The 20,560-nt window shown below is 40.4% G+C and overlaps 1 long non-coding RNA gene across 1 annotated transcript; it reads right to left on the reverse strand.

The window, feature by feature from the left end:
* Positions 1-417: 417 nt before the first annotated feature.
* LOC128148521 (uncharacterized) lies at positions 418-20,342 on the reverse strand. The gene is made up of 3 exons (XR_008237303.1): positions 19,886-20,342; positions 19,492-19,584; positions 418-1,339 (listed from the first exon to the last, which is right to left on the reverse strand). It is a non-coding gene; the product is annotated as an uncharacterized LOC128148521 (long non-coding RNA).
* Positions 20,343-20,560: the final 218 nt, after the last annotated feature.

Consider the following 20,560-nt stretch of genomic DNA (forward strand, 5'->3'; position numbering starts at 1 on the left):
CACTCTGATCCTTTGCTTAGCAGCAAATTTAACATCATTGTGACCTTCTTCTGCCTGACACTATACACCTATCAAGCAGAGAAAGAGAATAGCATCTAATATGTGCATTTATTAAAGCAGAAAGCTTCAGTTACTGGAAGAAGTGACAAATGCCAGTGTTTGCCACAATAAACTGGAAGACAAACAAACAGCTCCCAAAGAAAAATCAATTAAGAAGCCATCTTAATAATACCGTTTGTGGGAGCCGCAGCATTTGCATGGTTTAGGGAAACGTAGCTGAACTGTTTCTAATTAAAACCCAAAGGAATTAGCAAACTTACGAAAGCCATACCACAAACCGAAGACAACCTTATGTTAAAGATATATCATTTTGACTATCTGAAATTAAAATATTCTGTTAGGTTGAAGTAGCATTTTTCTCATGATGCTGAGGAGAGACATCCATTCCTAGAAGAAACAATGTCAGATGGTCATATGAGATGTAAATTGCCATTACATCACAGTGTACATAAATGTACATATTTATTTAGTATAAGAATATGCAAACTATCAGCATAACATTTAACATATGTGAAAACTGTGCTGTAAGCAAGGATTGCCAGAACATAGCTGACTGGGGTAATCCTTTCGAAGTCGGTGCCAAGTTTCATGTTGGAGTTAATTTTTCTGTTTCGAAAAGCAAGTATTCCGGACCTATCCTGGCACGCTGGGGACAGACACTGGAAGATCTTGAATGGGGAACACCACAGAAATTTGGAATTTGGGCTCTCAGGGAATTTTTCTGTTGGCTTCAGCAGATTTTGGAGCATGTCCTCAGTGCAATCAGAAACCACTAGGAGTAAGAGCAGCAATAGTCCTACTCCAAAGAAGGAAGAGCTGAGAAAAGGAGATAACCCAGAGATGCTTTTCCACATGCAGGCATTCTACCGAACCAGTAAACAAAATCCCAAAGAAGTTACTTTGTCATTTTTCAGTTGTGTAGAATTTATGGTCATCATTTAGAAGACCCTCTTCTAAGTCTATAGAAATCTAACGCTCTGATCTTAATTTCTCATAACTTTGCAAAAGGAGGCCGTATTCTCTTAGCCAAGCAGGCGCTTCCTCCAGCTAGAGTTTGCCCACGCTGCCAAAACAACAGGGTTGCATTAGGCAGAAGAGATGATTTCTACAGCGTGACAGCTTCAGGGTTAACCATACCATTGACTCTCTCGGTCTCTCCAAGCACCTCTGCTGAGTGATTGCCACAGTTCTTGCACTTCTCTGTGGTGGGGATGGCATCTTTGTTAATCATACAGAGGCCTGGCTGGATTTGGCACTTTCTGAAAATTCATCTCAGGAGCTGTAATCAGAGGGAAAACACAGACATGCTGGACAGCTTCTACAAAATGCTGTACCATCTGCTTGACCAAAAGGAGCACAGCAGCCAGGAGAAAGCGTTGAAGTGATGTGAACACGTTGTCTTAGCTAAGGCTGGGCTTTCGTGCTGTGTTCAGTCACTGGGGACGTGGAAATGCACCTGAGGCTAACTTAAACCTCAGTTCACCTATGCACAAACACAACAACTAGTCCAACAGTGCCATAAGATGATTGCAGTGATAACCAGCTTACTTCTTGTATAGCCAGCGCGCAGCTGTCACTGTCAAAGCCAGGTAAAACAGGGAGGTCTGCATTAAAGACATTACTATAACCACTCCAAAGTTAATAACTCATTAATTGATTCACCATTGCACAACATATTGATTCCCGTTTCTATAGCCCTGTCTCCTCTTTGTCATCAGCTGGTGATCTCCAGTTGGCACTGGAGTGGGCACATGTTGTTACTGCACCCTTGGTGCCTGCTGCATCCTACTGTCCCTCTCTCTTTTCCCAGCCGGCTTTACAACAACTGACTGCCACAACGCCATAAAAATTAGTTAATATTCAACAAAAGGGAGTTCATGCATTATTTTGTACTCTGAGAAATTAGTATTATTCACGGCAAATAAAAATTTCCAGAATGAATTCTTGCATGCCAGTTCTTAGCCAGGAGCACAATATATTGGTTGAATTGTGTTTTCTTGTTAGCAATAGACATTTTGTAGCAGAAGCCCTGGCACAATCTTTATGATGGAGGAGCAAACAGTACTGCATCCACTCTGCCATCAAAAGTAATCATTTCTGGAAGACTCTAACACAGTAAAAATTCCAGCCTGTGAACTGGATTCAAATCGGTGAGTACCCAAAATGTGTCCAAATGCCACCCCATTGCAAGAAGATCTATTCTGAATTCCTGAGCTATTATGGGAATAGAGTGTTTATGAGACATGCCGGATTGATGGCATCTGCATGCAAATTCTTTTTTGCTTGCCATACAACAAATACACATGGAAATCAGAGTGTAAATTTCCCTCTGCTGTCCATTTCTGTAAGTCACTCCTTGGGCCAGCTTTATTTAATGGGTTAAGAAAACGGGTTGCGCTCTCAGTACAGTTTTTCTTCATTTCTGTTTGCTCTCATTTTTACCATCAACAGAAATATTAGTACTAAAAATGAAAAGGTTTGCAATATGAATAATTTGGAAGAAATTTTGTTTGCTCATGGACTACAAGGAGAAAGTCTAGCTCTTCCTTCATCACTATGCACCCCTGTGGCTACTGATGGCTTTGTTTTCCCAAATGCTGACCTAAAAATCAGCCAGGCAAGAAAGGACCCGGCATAACCCATCATTGACTAGGAAGCTCCATTGTCTTTCATCTTTCCTGACAATACATTAAGCATGCCTAACGTTTGGTAGGAAAAAATCAGATGCAATGTTTACTTCTAATTTGGCAAAATCATCCATAGCCCAATCCCTCCAGGATATATTTGTCAAAGGTGGGAGACTGAAAAGCACAAGATAATCAGCACTGCTACTTCTCAAGTTCTCATTCCCATAAGGGCAAAGAAGAATAGACCAGAAAAAATTGCAGTTGTTTTTTTTTTTAATCGTCATCACCAGACCCCAAAGCACCAGCATTCTCCATGAGATAGATAAGGAGGACCTGTCTACTCTGTTCTTCCTGTGTCCTGTGCATTTTTACTTTTCATATGTGCTGACATAAGAGACCCTGAGATTTCAGAGACCAGCCAGAGCAAGTCCATACAAACACGGCTCTAGAGTGGTTGTGCAGGTAGGCAGCAAGTAAACTGCTTGGGTTTCACCTCAGAGAGGCAAACGGCAGAACTGGAAGCACAGTCTTCACAGGTGGCTTCTCCTCTCGCACCCCTCTTGGCTCTCCCCACTGGGATGGCAAGGGCAGGGTGAGTGCCTACGTAGCAGGTTGTAAGAGACTGTAAGAGACTGTGTTGGACTATATTTGTCTCGACTTTGCTGACCATTTGCTAGCCTCAGCATCCTGTTGCTGTGGGGAGTACATGCTGAAGGCCCTGAAGAAATCACCATATCTGCCTGAAGCTAGCAGTCTCTGTGGAAATGGCTGAACTCTTCGGAAAAACTGCGTACTCCTCCCTCGAAAAAGGAACTGCAAGGGACTGGAAAAAAGGAACTGAAAGGAACTGCAAGGGATTGATAATCAGTGCTTGAAACTGGGACTTGTCATCATTGTCTGTCTGCTGCAACCTGGAACTTGGACCCCCATCACCTGCACAGAGACCGAGTCAACGGGACGTTGCTGGCTTCGTGGTGGTGGTAACTAGTCTTGCTGCATCTCTCCTGTTTTCTTGCTTAGGTCTGCCTCTTTTTCCTTTCTTCTTCCCTCTGTCCTGTTGCTATTATCAGTTGTTATAGGAAATAAAACTTGTAAGGTTGTACGGCATCTGACCTCGTTTGTGTCTTAATCTTGCTCTTGGGATCGTTTAAGAACCCTCCCCGATATTGGATCGGGACACTGGTGCACTGAAGACTGATACCAGTGGAAAAGGACTTCTTCTGGGTCTAACATGAGATTGCTGCTCCAAAGAGTGAGCTGAACCCTCAACTTCTTAGGCTCAAACCCAGACACTTTTGAGGACATAGGTCTGACTAGCTGTGTTTCAGTTTCATAAGATGGGAGTACTTCATGCTACAGATGACTTCATATATTGTTTGGGGGAGAAATTCATTAATGCCTGAAGTACTAAAGAGGAAAGGCTGGAAGGACCACACAGGTGGTAGAAGCCTGCCTGAATGGAGTAGAAGAAAGAAATGGAGGAGCTATTTAAAACAGGGAGGAAATGAAACCATTGCCGAAAAGAGAAAGATTAAGGATGCAAAAGCAGGAGTGGCAGGGAGAGGCCAGGAAGCCCCCAACACCGGGGCAGAAACCTGGTCCTCTCAGGGGCCGACAGCTGGAGGCCAGCTCTGCCAAAGCCCCCTCAGCACAGCGCTGAGCCCCCTGCTCGGACCCCCTGCATCTAAGTAGCTCCAGAGCTTCGCCTTGGAACACGGCTGTGCCGGCCTGGCTGCCGGGCTGAAGGCGGCCCGTGCAAAGCCTGCCTGCGGTCTGCACGTGGCGATTTTTTGCTCCTGTTCCCACGGGCTACGCGTATGCACACACATACTGCCTGCAAAACCTCAGACGTTATAAAGGAAGCGTGGCGCAGCAAAACTGCAATGAAGTGCACGCATACATATATGTGGGTTTATGAATTTAGTTAAGCAGAGAGAGAAACAAACCCAACTAGTAAGAGGGAAGGTCTATTAATGCTCTTCACCAAATTACAGGCTTTTTGATTTTTTTTTTTTTTTTTTTAATATTTTATCTTGAAGATAAGAGGAGACAGAAGCAGCTTTGGTTTTATATGGTCAGGCTTGCTGGTTTTGATAGGTTTGGAACATAGCTGCTGATACATTGAGAAAATACAATTTGGCGTCAGCCCACGCTGTGCGCCAATCTGTTGTGTGGGGGTGGGTATGGATAAGGATCACAACGCAAAATGTGAACTGTGTGTAAAACCCCAGTAACTTATCTCTGGAAGAGGAGTTTATGTAAATTACCATTAAAGCCTTTACTTTTGTTTGCTGATAAATTTATAGACATTAGCATCAAGGTAGCAATCAGGATTCATCAGCTTTACTTTTTTATAACCTGTTAGTCTCCGATAACTTCTCTCTTCAAGTGACATACTGTAACATTGTGCAGTATTAAATGATATGCACAAATAAGTACCTAATGGTAGATTTAAAGATGTTGCAGCAGTCCAAGTTCTTTCATTTTCCTGATTATAATGGCATTTGCATAATGTATGAATTCAAACATTATTGCTGTTAAATAATGCATAAATATTCTCCCATGCTGAAATACATCTATTTCCTCTCCATGAATTATTTTGAATGTATCATTCAGTTGTTTTTCTATTTAAAAATGTAGTTAGAACTCTGCATATATCAGTATTATGACTGGAAGAAGTATCATCACAAGTAGTTGGCTAACGCTCCAAACTGTAAATGAAGTATACATTATTAAATGGGCCATCTCCTTCCTTCTTCAGAAAGCATTATCACCAGAATACAATATTTAGTATTTCTGAAATGTCAGAAAGAAATGCAGGTACATATTTGATTATCTGGCAGGTCTTAGGAAAGAAAAAAAGAAAAACAACATTTTGCTCCCCAACCTGAAAGGAATATGAACATGGTCATATATAAAGAGAGATAAATCTGTAAGGGGGATTGTGTGAGTTCTTGAATAGCTCTTTGTGAAACTAAGCACCATCAACACCCATTGACTTCCAATCCCATATCCCCCAGATGATGGACCCTTTTATTTATATTTGATTTTATAAAATGTGCCATCCAGCAAACTCTTAGATAAATCCTGTCAATGCTGTCACAAAAGTCAGTTACATCAATGACAGATGACAGGATGAATAAAAGGACTCCAGGATTCAAGTAACTAAACTTGAGCACAAAAAAATTTAACTCAGTGCACAACATTTAACAATAAAAATGTCAAAATGAAAATAACATAAAACGTATGTCCCTTCTGGGTCTATAGCCCAGCTGAAATGGTCAAAGAAGGTAAAGAATTTAATAAAACCCCAAGGACTCAAAAATATCTTGTATATATGCTTACCTAGAAATGTGCAAATGTACAGATCTGCCTGCTTCACCCTACTGTCTTTTTTCCCGGCTTATGCCACTGCAACATCTTTGTTATGAAATATCTGCTTTTTGCAATTGCAGTGTTTAAAGTAAGGTTTAAGTATTGACTTCTAATTGTATTGCCTCTCTCTTGTCTCAGTCAATTTTCCATTTGGTGAAGGTACGAAATAATCAAGTCTCCAATAAACATCATCTTTTCTTAAAGTGTGTCATCTTTTATGATTTGTCATTATAATGCTAAAACGTGTCTGCTCCATCAGTGCCATCACCATTACTTTACCCATATAAACCCACACACCTATATATACATACGTGCAAAGAAACTATTTACTCTGTCAAATAGATTTTCTGTCACTGCTCCTCCCTTTTTTCCTTTACTGCTGTTGATGGTATAGTGGAAATGCACTTTTAAAACCTAATAAGCTGATCCAGAGGTAAAATGAACATATTTTGCTTACACTTATTTGAAGTGAGTCTGCATAAAATAGAGAACATTCTGAAATGGATTTGATCAAATGGAAACTATTGCAAATAAAGCACAGAAAATGTCATCTCTTAAATTCAATTCACTTGTTAACCCAAATAAAATGGACTGTGAAAATTCATGTTGGTTTCTAATGCATAGACTTCTCAAAAAAAAAAAAAACCCAAACAAAAAAAAAACCCCAAACCAACAAACAGAAAAAAAGAAAGAAAAGTTGCTGCACAAATGCTTTACCATGAATAAAGCTCTGGATTTACAAGACTGACTATTATTCCACAGATTGGACCATGGAGCCATGAACACATAGTTAAAAATACTGCAATTTTACTCAGTGAAGATATTGTCATTTTTGTAGCTGAGCTGTGATAGGGAAAGATCCCACCAGTAAAACCTCGTAATAGCCACCCAGACACTGCCTAGCAAGAATTAACTCTTCCTTTCCCTTTAGTATGAGGTATTTTCTTTCTGCAGAGGCAGGGATTTTCAAACCACTTCACACCTGCATCCTCAGTATGGCAGCAGTGTCCTGCAGGCAGCCCGTGCCAAGCCGCTCTCAGGTAGCTAAGCATCTGGTTAACTTTACTCAGACCAACAAGTACCACACTTGGGGCTAAGTTTTCAAATCCAGTTAATAAATTTGACTTGCTTTCTCTTGGGGAGAAACATCTGTAAGACACAGCTAAGCCGGAATAGTTTTTTTTCACCTGTTTGAACAAACATAATCATGCAGATTCCCAATGTGCAATTAGCAAAAGCCTGGGGAGACAAACAGGCTGCCTAGAGCAAAGCTACCCTATGTGATGTCTGCTGTACTTTAGCAATTTTTGCAAGTCATAAAGAAAGGACTAGGCAGGTGGAAAGAAATACACGCTAGTTAAAAACGCCTTTGTTTAATTCACAAATGAATTAATAAGTATGAAACTCACCTCCTTATCTCGTTGTGGGTTTGCTGTCAGGAGCAGAGGTACATAGTTCAGAATAGTGACAAAAAAGAGTGGTGGTGTACATTTGAAACACTACTTCCCATGGGTCCCGTGCTTTGATTTCTGCCTTTAATACTGATAAGAAGTGACAGTAGTTGGATAAAACAATCAAAATTGGAGTTGAAGAGCTTATAAACCTCCTGACACTTCAATAAACCAAAAGCCAATACAAACCTTAAAAAAAAAAATCACATATCCCTTTTGACTCTGAATGGCCACATGGAGCAGAACTAACATGCCCTCGGAGGGCTAGAAGTTACCTCCTGATTTATTTTACTCTAATTTCATAAATTTTAAATAAAAAAACAAATGTTAAATTCTACGTGGAGAAGTAAAATCTTTTATAATCTTTTAGACAGTTGCTGCCAGTCCTCAGGAGAGCTTTATGCCTGCTGCTAAATGTCTACAAATCAATATTTAATATTTCGGAAGATGAAGTCTTAATTACCCATCTCCCCTTTAAGCATCAAACCCACTTTCAGTGAAAATACAACCATTTGCTGGCTGATGGATTGACTGCTGCTTATTAGTACATCTTTTCCTGTAGGTCAGAGAGAAGGCTTCCAATCACATTTCTTGTTTGCTAAAGATAGTATACATTTCACCTGACTTTACCCATCTATAAGTTGATCTCAGCTGGTTTCTAAAACTCCTGCCATAGTCAATGGCACCTCCAAGCACACAATTCAGTGTATCAGGCTTAACCCCTTGCCCTGGCCGGAGCTGCCTGCTTCTCTCCATAGGCAACGGGGAGCGTAGGCAACCAGCTTGAACTATGTATCCAACATATAGACAGCAAAGACTAAATGAGAGGTGAACAGCTAATTTATGGAACCACAGCTGACTGAAAGGAAATGTGAAAATTAGAGAATGATATTCCTTAAACATTTTTAATTTGCAGTCCAGACAAATCTTATGGCAGAATATGTTTTTCTCACTTGCAAGTACAACGGTTAAATGTGTGCTAAATTTATGTAGGAAATTCTGAGGAAGGCCAGATTTTCAGATATTTGGGCAACTAAGAATTCTGATGCCTCAGCGTTCAACCGTCCTATGATTTAAAATCTTGCTCTAAGTGCTCTAGGAAGAGATTCACTCACCTTCTGTTTAATGGTGGTTAAAGAAAGCAACAGAATAGAATCCAGCACACTCTGGATCTGGATCCTTTGAAAGTGAGTTACATATCAAGCTCTTCTACTTTTGATACCCACTTTTCAGTTTAGTATCTCCAAATGTGAAGATTTTTAGCGGAGCCGAGAAATGAAGTCCACTGAAACTAGGAAAGGAATCTTTCAGCTGATTTCAGTGGAACCTGGATAAGCCCCAAGAGCACAAAGTCATTGCAAAACTTAAATACATATACTCCAATTAAGTGGAGATTTTGACACAGGAACTATCTGTTCAAATAGAGCTGACAAAAACAAATGGGTTTTTCTAATAGATGTTTCTATTTTAGAAAGCCACTTATCTTCTCCTTTGTTCCTTGCACTTGATCCTGCACTGAAGTCCTGGATTGAATCTGTGGCATCACATTTATTTCTCTGGCAACTGATTTTGGGGTCACAGGCACAAGAATCGTAACTTCATTGCGGAAGATGAGCATGAAATAAGAGACCATAATTTTAAAATAAAGGAAAAATACCTTTCAATTGTCAATATAATACTGAAAATAAAAAGTCTTTGTAAATTTAAAGGTTTAATGTAAATGTAAATTTTTTTTGTTTTCAAAAGCCTAAGCAAGCATGCTGTATCAGACCAAAGGTTTATTAATACAGCATCCCTCCTCTGGCAGTGGTCCATATTTGACACTTCCTGAAGGAGCTTAAGGATAAAAAAAAAAGACAACTATAGTAGCTTCTCTTTGCTGTTAAACACTCCAGGGCCTGGCAATCAGCACTTTCCCCTTAGAGTATATATTTCTTATACTAAAATTGAGAAATATCAGAAGTTGCACTATTTGCATATCCAGCATCTGTGTTGTCAAAGCACTTAATGCTTAGGTAAAAAAAAAAACCCAAACACAATGGAATACCAGTGAGGTCACAGAATTCAGTTTCATATCCCACTAAATCAAGTGCAGGTCTTGTGTCAGCAAGCACGCATGTGTGAATCTTCTGAATCGACAATGATGGGCACAATTATTTCTTGTTATGTGAAGACTTAGTGAAGAGTCTAGGTATGAGAAAGGAAATCTCAGGTGCCAGTACAAATCAGATTAGTGACGTGGGCAAATCTTAATCCTGTCACAGAATTTGAATCTTTAGGGTATAAAGAAGCACGATCACCTCTGTTACTGCAATCTCACTTTGCTCACTGAGTTGTCTGAGGAATACGCTAACACCCTGGCTCTGTCTTGTTTTGAGCAGTGTATATTTATAGTGGAAACCTCTTTTAGAAAACGACACAATGTCCATCAGGGAACCTCAGTTTCAGTTAGAAGCGTTGTTTCAGGTAACGTTACGAGTCAAGATTTGCTGTCAGACCCCAGTCCCCCCAGTCTGGCACTTAACCACACACTTAATTCAGTTTATAGCCAGGAGGGTTACTCATGCAATACTAAACAATGTGCTTACATGACACTTCCCATGAGTGCCTCCCTTCAGATCACCCTTCCAAATGACCAAGACTTTCATATATGAATGTGTGGCCCTATGGGGTGAAAAGCTTTGTCTTCTCCCTTCCCCCTTTAAGCAGGCTACTTCTCATCCCCGCCCAAACCAGTACTTTAGCTTCAAACTTAGAAAAATATATAAAAAGAATTTCCCAACTCAGGGCACTAATTCAATTGCGCAACACAAACGCACAGAAGATGTGCTTCGTGGCGGCACGGCCATGGCAGGCAGCTGCCCCGCGTGAGTCACCGGGGTGCAGCTCCCAGCCAACTCCTCCTTCAAAGAGGAGCTGCTCCCTGGACTTACCATTCCCCAGCTGTAAGCAGTTGCCCGCAGAAACTGCTGCTGCTCTGCAACAAGTGTGAGGCCACGAGATGGGATGGTGTCCACAGCACCTGGGAAGAGCCCAGAGGCAGGCACTTACTCCAGACCAGCTGGCATAGGGCATCCTGGCTCCCTTTGAAAACCATGACCCCTTGGCAAAGTCTTTCCACGATCAAAAGGCATTTGACAAATCTCACAGGGAAGGAAGATGGGAGAATGGAGCCTTCAGGGCATCACGCCTTCAAAGAAACCAGCAGAGCAGCCTGGCAGTCTTCCTAGTGCAGGGAGGGTTTCTCTAGCAGTACGGTGATGTGCACACCTTTAAGTCTCCAGTCAGCTATTTTTATGGTGGCTTTAGACAAATGGAAAGCATATCGAAGATGCAACTCTTTAGCAGTTGTTATTTCTTTGAGCAGTTTTGGCGGAGCGGTAACATCTTTTCACCCCTTCCTATTTCATACTTGTATTCATGCATTAAGAGAATTTCATTGCGTTATTCAATGACAATCACAGGTGACAGCCATCAGTGTGGCTCTGTTGAATTCAAGAGCACCATGCTGACTTACTCAAATTTCTGGCCACAAGCTACTCCAAGGGATTTAATGTACTGCAAGGAAAATGTCTTCAAAAGATTTTTTTTTTTCCCCCGGATGGAAATTGTCCTCAATACCATGAGTGCACAGCAGCTGTATCAGACATTTGGTCCACTAATTAAGAGAACTAGAATAATCAGCTTTAAAGCTCTAATACCCATCTCTAAATACCGCTAAATTAATTCAAACTAATTTTTGCACAAGACGTAGCGCGTGCTACTTCTTATACAGACGTGCCATTTTGATATAAACTGAAGCATTGTTGCTTTTTCTGGTTTTATTTTTGGGGCAACAGTCATTAGTGACCTGATCCTGTCCACTTTGGGTTTAAAAGGAGACTTTCTTCTGGGATGAGTAGAAGCAAGGTCAAGCCCTAAATACAAGTCTTCCCTAGAGGACCAGGATATCCTGATGTGAGAGATTGCTTCAGCAAGCAGAAAAATGAGCTGGAACTTCTCCTACTTTTGCTTTGTCCTTTGCATTTTTCATACTCTGTATTGACAGCTTCTAGATGTGCAGCATTCTGTGGCTGGTGATCCTTCCTACGCCTATGTACTTTGCTGTCTACAGCCCTATTAACCTCAGATTTATTAGCTAGTTTGTCAGCCACTTACACTGCCAACTTCCCAAGAGGCAAACACATCCCTATGTGAAGATGCACCAAAAAGACAGCAATTGAAAAAGAAAGTATAACCCATCTCACCCTTTTAAACTTTAAGAACACAAACAAAAAGTGAATATTCTACATGTATTCAACCACGCTTTAAAATTTAAAGCAAGCTTAAAACACATGTAGCAAACTAGTATTCATTTTACCTTCAGAAAGGTAAGTATTTTCTTACTATTGTGTATTGCTTGGGGAGGGAGAAATATGTTGACTTATGGAAAAAGATCAGAGCGGATATTTGGTAGGAAAGTAAGATATTAATAATGAAAAAGATATATTGTTTTGTGTGATTTAAGGCTCAGCTATAAAAATGTCTCAAAGGGGCATTATTTTGATTGCTGTGCTTGAGACTCCATTACAATGACGTGCTAAAATTTAAATGGTGAGCACAGTATCTGGTGTATGGACACAGACTTGCTTCAGCACCTACACATGGAGGTAGCTATGGCACGTAAGCAACGTGTATGTTCTTGAACATCATGAAAATTTGGCTCTAAGTGCCAACTGGAGATTGGAAATCAAACCAGTAAGGGTATAGGAGGAGAGTCTATGAAATATTTAGATAGGTGGAAACACAAAGGTAGGTTTTTCGCCTCACACATAAGACAAGCAATGAAACTTTTTAAAAGATAATGAACACTTTATAAGTTTTCTCTGTGTAAATCATCAAACATTTATTTTTTAGGCATGTTTCTGCAGTTAGGATACATTGGAAGAATAATCATTGATCTCAGAGGCCTTCAAAACATTCATCTTCCTGCATGATTTGCTCTAGGATGAGTTCACCAGGCAACATAATAAAACATTAGTTGCCTCAATGATGCTGAGGCTATTTTAAACAAAACCTTTTCCTGTGTTTTCCCTGGTGTACATCTTTGACATTTAAAAGAGTGGGGAAGTGGTTTTATATTACCTTGTGAAAAAATTATGAGAATACATGTAAACCTGTGTAAAAGGTTATGGGGGGAACAGGGAGGCAGTGTGGAGAAGGATATGCCAGGAATTTCAGAAACTAGTGTTGAGTATCTAGCCATCCTATGTTTTATCTCCCTAGGCCATCAAGGACTGAGTGGTATCTATTGCACTGAACCTAAGATGCACTTGGGACAAACAAAACCTTTCAAGTAATTTACAATAAGTTTAAATGAAAAACAGTCTGACAGAATGGTTTTTTTTAAGTGGCTTGATATAAAAAGCACAACCAAAAGTTTAGCAAAAATAAAATACATGATGGGCTACTGAAGCAGTCTATTTCACTTACTGAACAAGTCCATTATTTATTGAGAAAATAAAAGGAATAGGAAAAGAAAAGTAGAAATACTTGAAGTTTGACAGTAGTTTACAATGATTGCAGTTTAATTCTAATGGATCTTTTCTCAACCATATATTTTTTTATCTCAGCACAGTTCTTTAAAAAGAATGGGGAAAAAAATTGCAAACATGCTTGTATGAAGAAACTGGGGGGTAGGGTTTTTTTGGTTTTGGTGGGGTTTTTTTTGTTTTTGTTTTTAAGATTTCCTTGTGAAGATGTTGAATGCACTAAGTCTCTTAAAATGCAGATTAGTACAAGCCTCTGAGAATGTGATGGTAGGTCCAGGGTACCTAAAAGTGTTACAATCACTCACTGCTTTAAAGCTTAAGCTTGCATGATGCCTATCAATGACTTAGTCAGGGTGCGCAAACATCATCCTCAGAAGGATTTGAAGCAGACCATCATGCCCCTTTAGAGACTTCTTAACTATAGGACTAATTTGGAAGAGTATATCGGTTACCAAGAATGCTCATTAACACTCTGTGATAAGTGCTGTTGACAGCTCTGCGGGTGAGCCAGATAGGTCTGGTGAAGACTACTAAAGGGTATAACTTGGTTTCTGCACCTGCTCAAGATAGGTCATATTTTACAGTCAAACTATTTGGCCCGTCACAGAGGAGTACGAGAACTGTTGACGTGCAGGAATGGGAACTTACTACTGCTGACACGCCGCTCTGGTCTGCCCCAGTGCTGCCGGGCTTCCCCTTAGGCTACGCTACCAAAGTCCTCATAGACAAATTCAGCTAATGCTACAGTAAGTGTGGTAGACAAGTGCAGTCCCAGAATAGGTTAGTTTGACCCCACACCTCAAACTTCATTTCACTGGAAACTGAAAAGCTGTTAGTTTGGGTCAGAATTACAAGGGGATGAGAAGAGATTCATAAGCTGTTTTGTTGAGAAAGATATGGAAAATTTTTCTGACTCTAGAGAGTAAGGGTGAAAATATTTTCTGAGACCATCTCCCCAAACTCAAAGGCTACCTCTGGATGAAAGACTGGAGATTTGTATCTACAAATGTATTTATACATAAGGGTTCATGAAGCTTGGAAGACAGAAAATCTGTGCTGGAAAACACTAACACAGTTTGCATGAAGTAGCTTCGTAAGACAAGGTGACACAAGTGTTCCACACAGGGATGTATATGGGCAGATATTTTTAAGTGTTAATTTTTAGAAGTTGCATAGCCCTCTCCCTTTGTGTATACGGTTTTTAAAATAAGGTGTTTAAAAGCTTTCAAATAGCAAAGTCTGGCCAGTGCTCTTCCTGCAAGGTAGGCTGATGTGCAGGTAAAAGGCAAGTCTGAGGGAGTTCTGTTACAGCATATCCCATCCACCCATTCCTTTTCCTTTCTTCTACCTATTCTACACAGGAACTTTTCTGAATGTAATAGGAGTAAAGGTAATTATTTTGACTTGTGCCGTCCCATTTAAGAGCCCTTTTGTAAGATTTTACCAGGTTGATTGCTGGATAATGATGTTGTGATATAAAAGCATTCTTCACTTCAAAAATTGATTGCACATTATTTAATTCTGCGTGTTATTTTCATGGTCAGTGTTGATTACTATGCAAGTATATTTTGCATAAAAAAATAAACAAATGTACCAATTCCAGTTTTGTCAATGTATTTCTAAACACTTACTATATTTGACATTTGCAGCTACTTACTTACAACCGCTTACTCTTCACTATTGGGTTTATTGATTGAAATGCCATTCATTTTGTGCAGATAAAAGAAATGTGTCTTAGCCTGTTTCTGTCTATTAAGATGTGGCCAAGAAGAAATTTCACTTCATTTAAAAAAGCTCAGATATCACTTTCCTTGCATTTCCTTCATATGTACACTGTTTAAAATTCTGAAGAGAATTATTATATAATGCATTCATTCACCTTCTGTTTAGTAGAAACACTTCTATTAGCATAATGGCTTCTGCAACCCTCTTTGCTAATAGTTCTTCAGTTGTTTACACATTGTTTGCATATGTGTAACTGTAATATTAGCTTTAACTAATACACCTAAATAAAAGATCAATTGAAGAAAAAGTAAAGCACAAGGAACTCAGGAATGTTAGAGAACTGTAGAATACAGATCTTTATTCTAACCAATCCATCAGGATGTCTAACCTGAAACCAATCACAATCTTTTTAATTGCTATGGCTAAATAGCATTCATCCCCCTCTAGTGATTGAGAGAGAGGATACAAGACTTCTGCTGCTACTAGATGACAAAGTGGTTCCAAGTTCAGATTGCATGGCTTATACCCACTGATAATCTGTGGTCGAAAGATCATTAAAAAAATTATTTTAAATGTTATGGCAGAACTACCCTTAAGGGGAAAAAGTGTCACAGTGACAAAGCATTCCCACTGAGAAAAAATAAAGAATTGTCCTGGATTTTTTCCTTTTTTCAAATTACATTTTCATCTCTTAACAACAAAAGGAGCAGAAATTGGGTAAAATAGACAAATTATTACCTTTTCTTTTTCCCCTCCAGCTAAGAATGGTCTTTTCCTAATCCAGTAATAATTGTGATAAATGGCCATTCCCCCCCCCCAGGAATTATGGTAAGAGTACGCATTGAACGCTGATTGTGTAAATGACCTTGCAAACAAATTCAATCAAGGGTAGTGTCCATGCTTATGGGGTGCTCAGCAGGAACAAGAATTTTACAGATGCGTAAAATTACTAAACAAAAGCAACATCATTATGGATACAGATAAAGATGGGGACGGATATGGTGAGGCAAAAGCAGAGGAGCAGAGTCACAAAGGTCCCCAAAGCTGAAGATGAAACCTACAACCTGATACTACAAAACCCAGAAAAATATTCAAAACGGGAAATTATTATTTCAAACCAATAAGCATCTGTATTTTTCTACAGTGGTAAAATTTTTATGTACTTCAAAATCATCAGAGGAAGAGAGATTACAGGAGTGAAGGCTGAGGGATGCACACTGCCTCGTAACCAAGAACTTTTGAGGCAGCAGCAGCAGCATCTGGGCTCCAAAGTGCTGCCCACAAGCATGACCGTCCTGGGCATAAACTCAACAAACAGAGCCATCGGAGAAGCAAGCTGCTGAAATTACTTTCGCACTACCATAAACTACTAACTTGAAGAGGAGCTCTGGAGTATAATGGGATAAATAATACCAAACAAGAACTGTTCTAATGCTAATATTGCTTTAGCTTCAGAGGGATGAAGCAACAGCCACAACTGAGTTAGAAATGGATCATGCTGTTTGTGTATATCCATAACATTAGCTGTTGTGTACCAATCTAAAAGTTTGTTCTTAAGCTGCTTTCTGATGCTTAGTTTAACTACAGTGAATGAGACAAATGATTGTCAACCTCCAATCCTTTGGAAATGCAATGCAATAGTAATTTAAGTTAGCATAAGCCCCTTGTGATCCATCCACGATTTATTAGAAATTTGGAAATGAGTGTTGCACATTTCCTTCCCCCATTTGCTATCTTCTGCCAGCTGCGTAAGGACTCAATAAAAAAGCCATCCATCCTCTTTTGTCAACCAATAGTTCTCTAGTCTCAAGCTATAAATGAACAGCACAATAAATTAAATGTCTGACAGGGAAGATGTATGACTTTACAATACTGTTTGATCTATGTTTTTCAGGAGAAAACATTGAAACCCATAGCTCTATTTATGCTATTGATTACTGGAAAAATGTGTTTAAATAAAGAATATAGAATATCTCTCCTCTTTTTCACCCAACCTTGGAAATTATTCTAATTCACAATCAGAAGAAACAGTAAGAAAATAAGAGGAAGTAATCAAAAAATAATGGCAGCAAATCCAGTCTGGTGCTTCAAACAAAAAGACATTTCATCATGATTAAAAGGAAGGATACTGATAACTGAATTTGAAAAGATACTTTTGGAAAACAGAGCAAAGGCTAGAGCTTCCCTCACCTTGCTGTTGAAAGTCACTAAATTAAGTCAGAATCAGTGGAGAAGAACAGTTACCTCCAGAGATGGCTTAACCCCCTATCTCCGCTAGAAACCTATCTTGACACAGGTCAGACTGTCCTGTTGAGTTGCTTATCTCTCATGACGAATTTTGAGACTATGCTAGATGACTGGTTCAGATGAGATGTCTAATATTTAGGCAGCTAAATTTAGGGGAGATGAATCACACAAAAGAGCCTGCCTAGCTGCTGTTAAAAATCAATAGGAAGATGAGTTTTATTTGAGCGCTGCACTACAAATGGCAAACTGGCCATTTTATCAAGTCAGTCATGCTACTGTCATGGTGTAACATGCTGTACCAAAACCTGTAAGTACTGGCCTGTTTGAAACAGTCCAGGTTGCCTCTAATCCAGGTTAAGCACAGCTTTCTGTATTTATCATCTGGGATAAATTGCAGCCCAGGAAAGCACTGATGTGGGCAATTTGACTGGGTTGTTAGAATGGTTTTCAGACAAGGAAAGCCAGGAAAGTTTGGTTTTAGTCATTAAAATCAGTAGAGCTGTAGAATCCAGCCTGCATTCCGAGCAACCTGTATCCATGGTGGATATATGGAGCTGCTCCTATGGAACTGCTGTACCTTGCAGCACAATTCTGTGGATAAGAAACAGCAATATACACAGTGGTTGAGAGAGACGTATCAATAGCTGGCACTCAGGAATGAGCTATGGTTCCAGGAAATCAGGAACACATGTGCACTGTAGTACTCTGTCAGCCTTTAGATGGACTTCAACACTGCTGGAAAAAAATCCTGCTCTGCGTTTCAGTGTCTCAGGGTAGGCAGGCCCAGACTGAGCGTAATGTCCTTTTCAACGAGCATCAGCAAGTCCAAATTAAGCCAAGACCACATCTGCACAAAAGGTAACTACCCTCAACAGGGCAGCACAGGGACGTCTTTTGTAGATAAAAAAGTCTGTTACGAAACACTTTCTGTTCTTTCTAAGTCCATCTTTTCTTGACATATGAACTTTCAGCATCCAGTGCTGTGTGAGATAACTGCAATTTTCCTTCAAGCACCTATTAACAGTGATGAGCTGACAGCTGGGAAGCACATGATCAGCCCACTCAACTTTCTGCGTACCTGCCAAAACAATGATGCTACAGAATGAAACCTGCCCTCATCTTTAGATGTTTTCTGGAGAAGCTGGTGTGAAAACTTTTAGAATATCTGTAAAGTAACAGGATAATTAGCAGCAAACAATTTGTGAGGTGTCAGCCTGACATTTGTTTCAGATAGTACCTAAATAACGAAGTTCACAGGGAAGTAAATGTTTTCTGCAATTTAAAGTTTACGCAAAGCATAATTTTTAAGAAACTTGCCTCTACCAACAAGTTACTAATCTATCTGTAGGAGGCAATTTTCAAGTACTTCCCACACAGACACAAAGATTACAGGCCCATCTCTCTACTGGAAAGCTTAGGCTCCTTTTTATTTAGCACGTTTTTCTTGTGAAAGAAACTACAAAAGACTGAGTAATCTAGTGTTTTTAAAACAGCTTTTTAATCAATTTAGTTATCTGATTGGAAGGAGTAACAGAGAAAGACAATATCTCAGCCTAAGTTAACCTCTCTACCAATCACACTCTTTTAGAAAGTTCTCTCTGAAAACAAGAATCAAGCTCCCACCTGACCCACCCCAGGAAAATACTGAACTCAAGCAAGAAAGCGTGCCCAAGTGCATTGGGTCAGGATAACCTCAGCCTCACAGTACTTACAACTGAACCACCCACTGTGAAATGCTGCCAAATGCAGACCCAGACATAGAACTTGACACCCACTGGACACTGCTGCAAGTGAGGAAGGAGTTAAATATACCACAGGGAATTAGCTGTCTAGTTTTCTTCCTTCCAATGCAATTCCCAGTCTAGAGCCATGCTTATACCCTGCCTGCACTACAGGTTTGTACCAGCTTTTCTAAAGGCCTAAATCTTGTATTTCTGCATGCTCCCCTATCAAGTGCAATTAAACCCTTTTTACAGTCAGAAACTCATCGTTCAAGCCTCTACTCAAACTCAAGTAGACATGTGCCACCCCACAGCCTTTGCAGTGTGCCTCAAACCAGAGACCCACCAGCCTGATGTATCTGAGAGCATTGCTGTGCTCTCTTGGGCTTGCTTCCTCCTACTCTCCTGCAAGAGCTGAGACAAGCCTGCAAGTGCTCCTCTTCTGCTGGCCTCGGCAGCACATGTCCTGTTCGCTTGGGGTTTAGGGTCAGACCTTAGACTGGGTTACGTGGGCATAGCGAGGTGTGCTATATTAACAACGAAGGTCCTGCTTCTTCCTCATACTAAATACGAATTAAAGTATCTTAAAGATCAGCACAAATCATAGCACCAATAGGTTGTGCCATATTTGAACAGGTGGGGTCAGATGGTAGATACAATTCAATTGCAGTGGACGAGAGCTCTGTGCAAGGTAGTTGTCCTGGGCTAAGCTGCATGCTGCTCTTGCAACTGAAGTAGCCTGGTGAGCGCTCACCTGGGTATCTTGATGCTGCACTTCAGACTGCAGGGTGGAAGCCCTGACACTTGCTCACTCCAGGTTCACCACTGCATCCTTTCTGTTCTCACCCTGTATTAGTATCAGGAATTATTATTTTAGAGTCATTTCAGTCAGAAAGCACTGATGCACCAGCAAGAAAATACATTAATCCTCCAGAGCAGTAGTCCTCTCAATGCCCCAGAGGGTATTTTTGTAGCCTTTCCTGCCTTGCAGCCAGGTAGCAACCCAGGGGACATTCATCTCTCCCTCTTTCTACATTGCCCCACAATTCATGCAATATAGTCCTTGTTCTGAACTCAGCAGAGATACAATAACTTGCCCAAAGATCCTACGCTCACAAAAGAAATCACAGGCCAGAGGCACAACTTACAGAGCGGGTGCCCATCCTGTGGTGCTTGCATGGCCTCAAATGTGTTTGCTGCTCGTTCTTCAGCATCTGGTGCATCTGACGGCCTCAAGACACAAAAGCCTGAAGTTTTGAATGAGGTTCATCCAAAGTCCTCAGACAGCTGGCAATTAAGATGCCTCAAAAGCATTCCAGAAAACCCAGTGCCAGTTGCTGTTAGGTTTGTTCTTGGAAATATTGAGGTTTTTTAAACAGTATCTGCTTCCCTCTCTAGGTCAGCCATCTCCTGTTATCCTCCTAGGAACATGCTGTTCATAACCCTTACGTTCATCAGAAAGTTGCAGGCCTGGGTGGAAGGTGGCCAGGGGTCCTTCTGAACAGCATCACTTGGCCTCAGGAGCTTGCTTGGTGGCAAGACGACAAACAGTAGGTAGGATGTATGTAATGAGAATGGTAACTGAGAGATTCCTGGGGAAAAATACAGAAGATTAGGTGTTTTTTGGAAGCTAGGAGTCCCACTGCAACCTACTGTTGGTATCTTTGCCTATACTAGTGGGGTCAAGAGTCACACGGATGTGCCACACCTAGGTTGCCACTGCTTGAAAGATATCAGGTAACCACCATCTGATGTGCTACAATAGTAACCAAGACATTTTTTCCTGAAGCAGAGCCTGGAAATCACAGTAAAAAGAAAAATCA

The sequence above is a fragment of the Harpia harpyja genome, chromosome 11 (genome assembly GCF_026419915.1).
Source record: "Harpia harpyja isolate bHarHar1 chromosome 11, bHarHar1 primary haplotype, whole genome shotgun sequence".
Taxonomy (NCBI): domain Eukaryota; kingdom Metazoa; phylum Chordata; class Aves; order Accipitriformes; family Accipitridae; genus Harpia; species Harpia harpyja.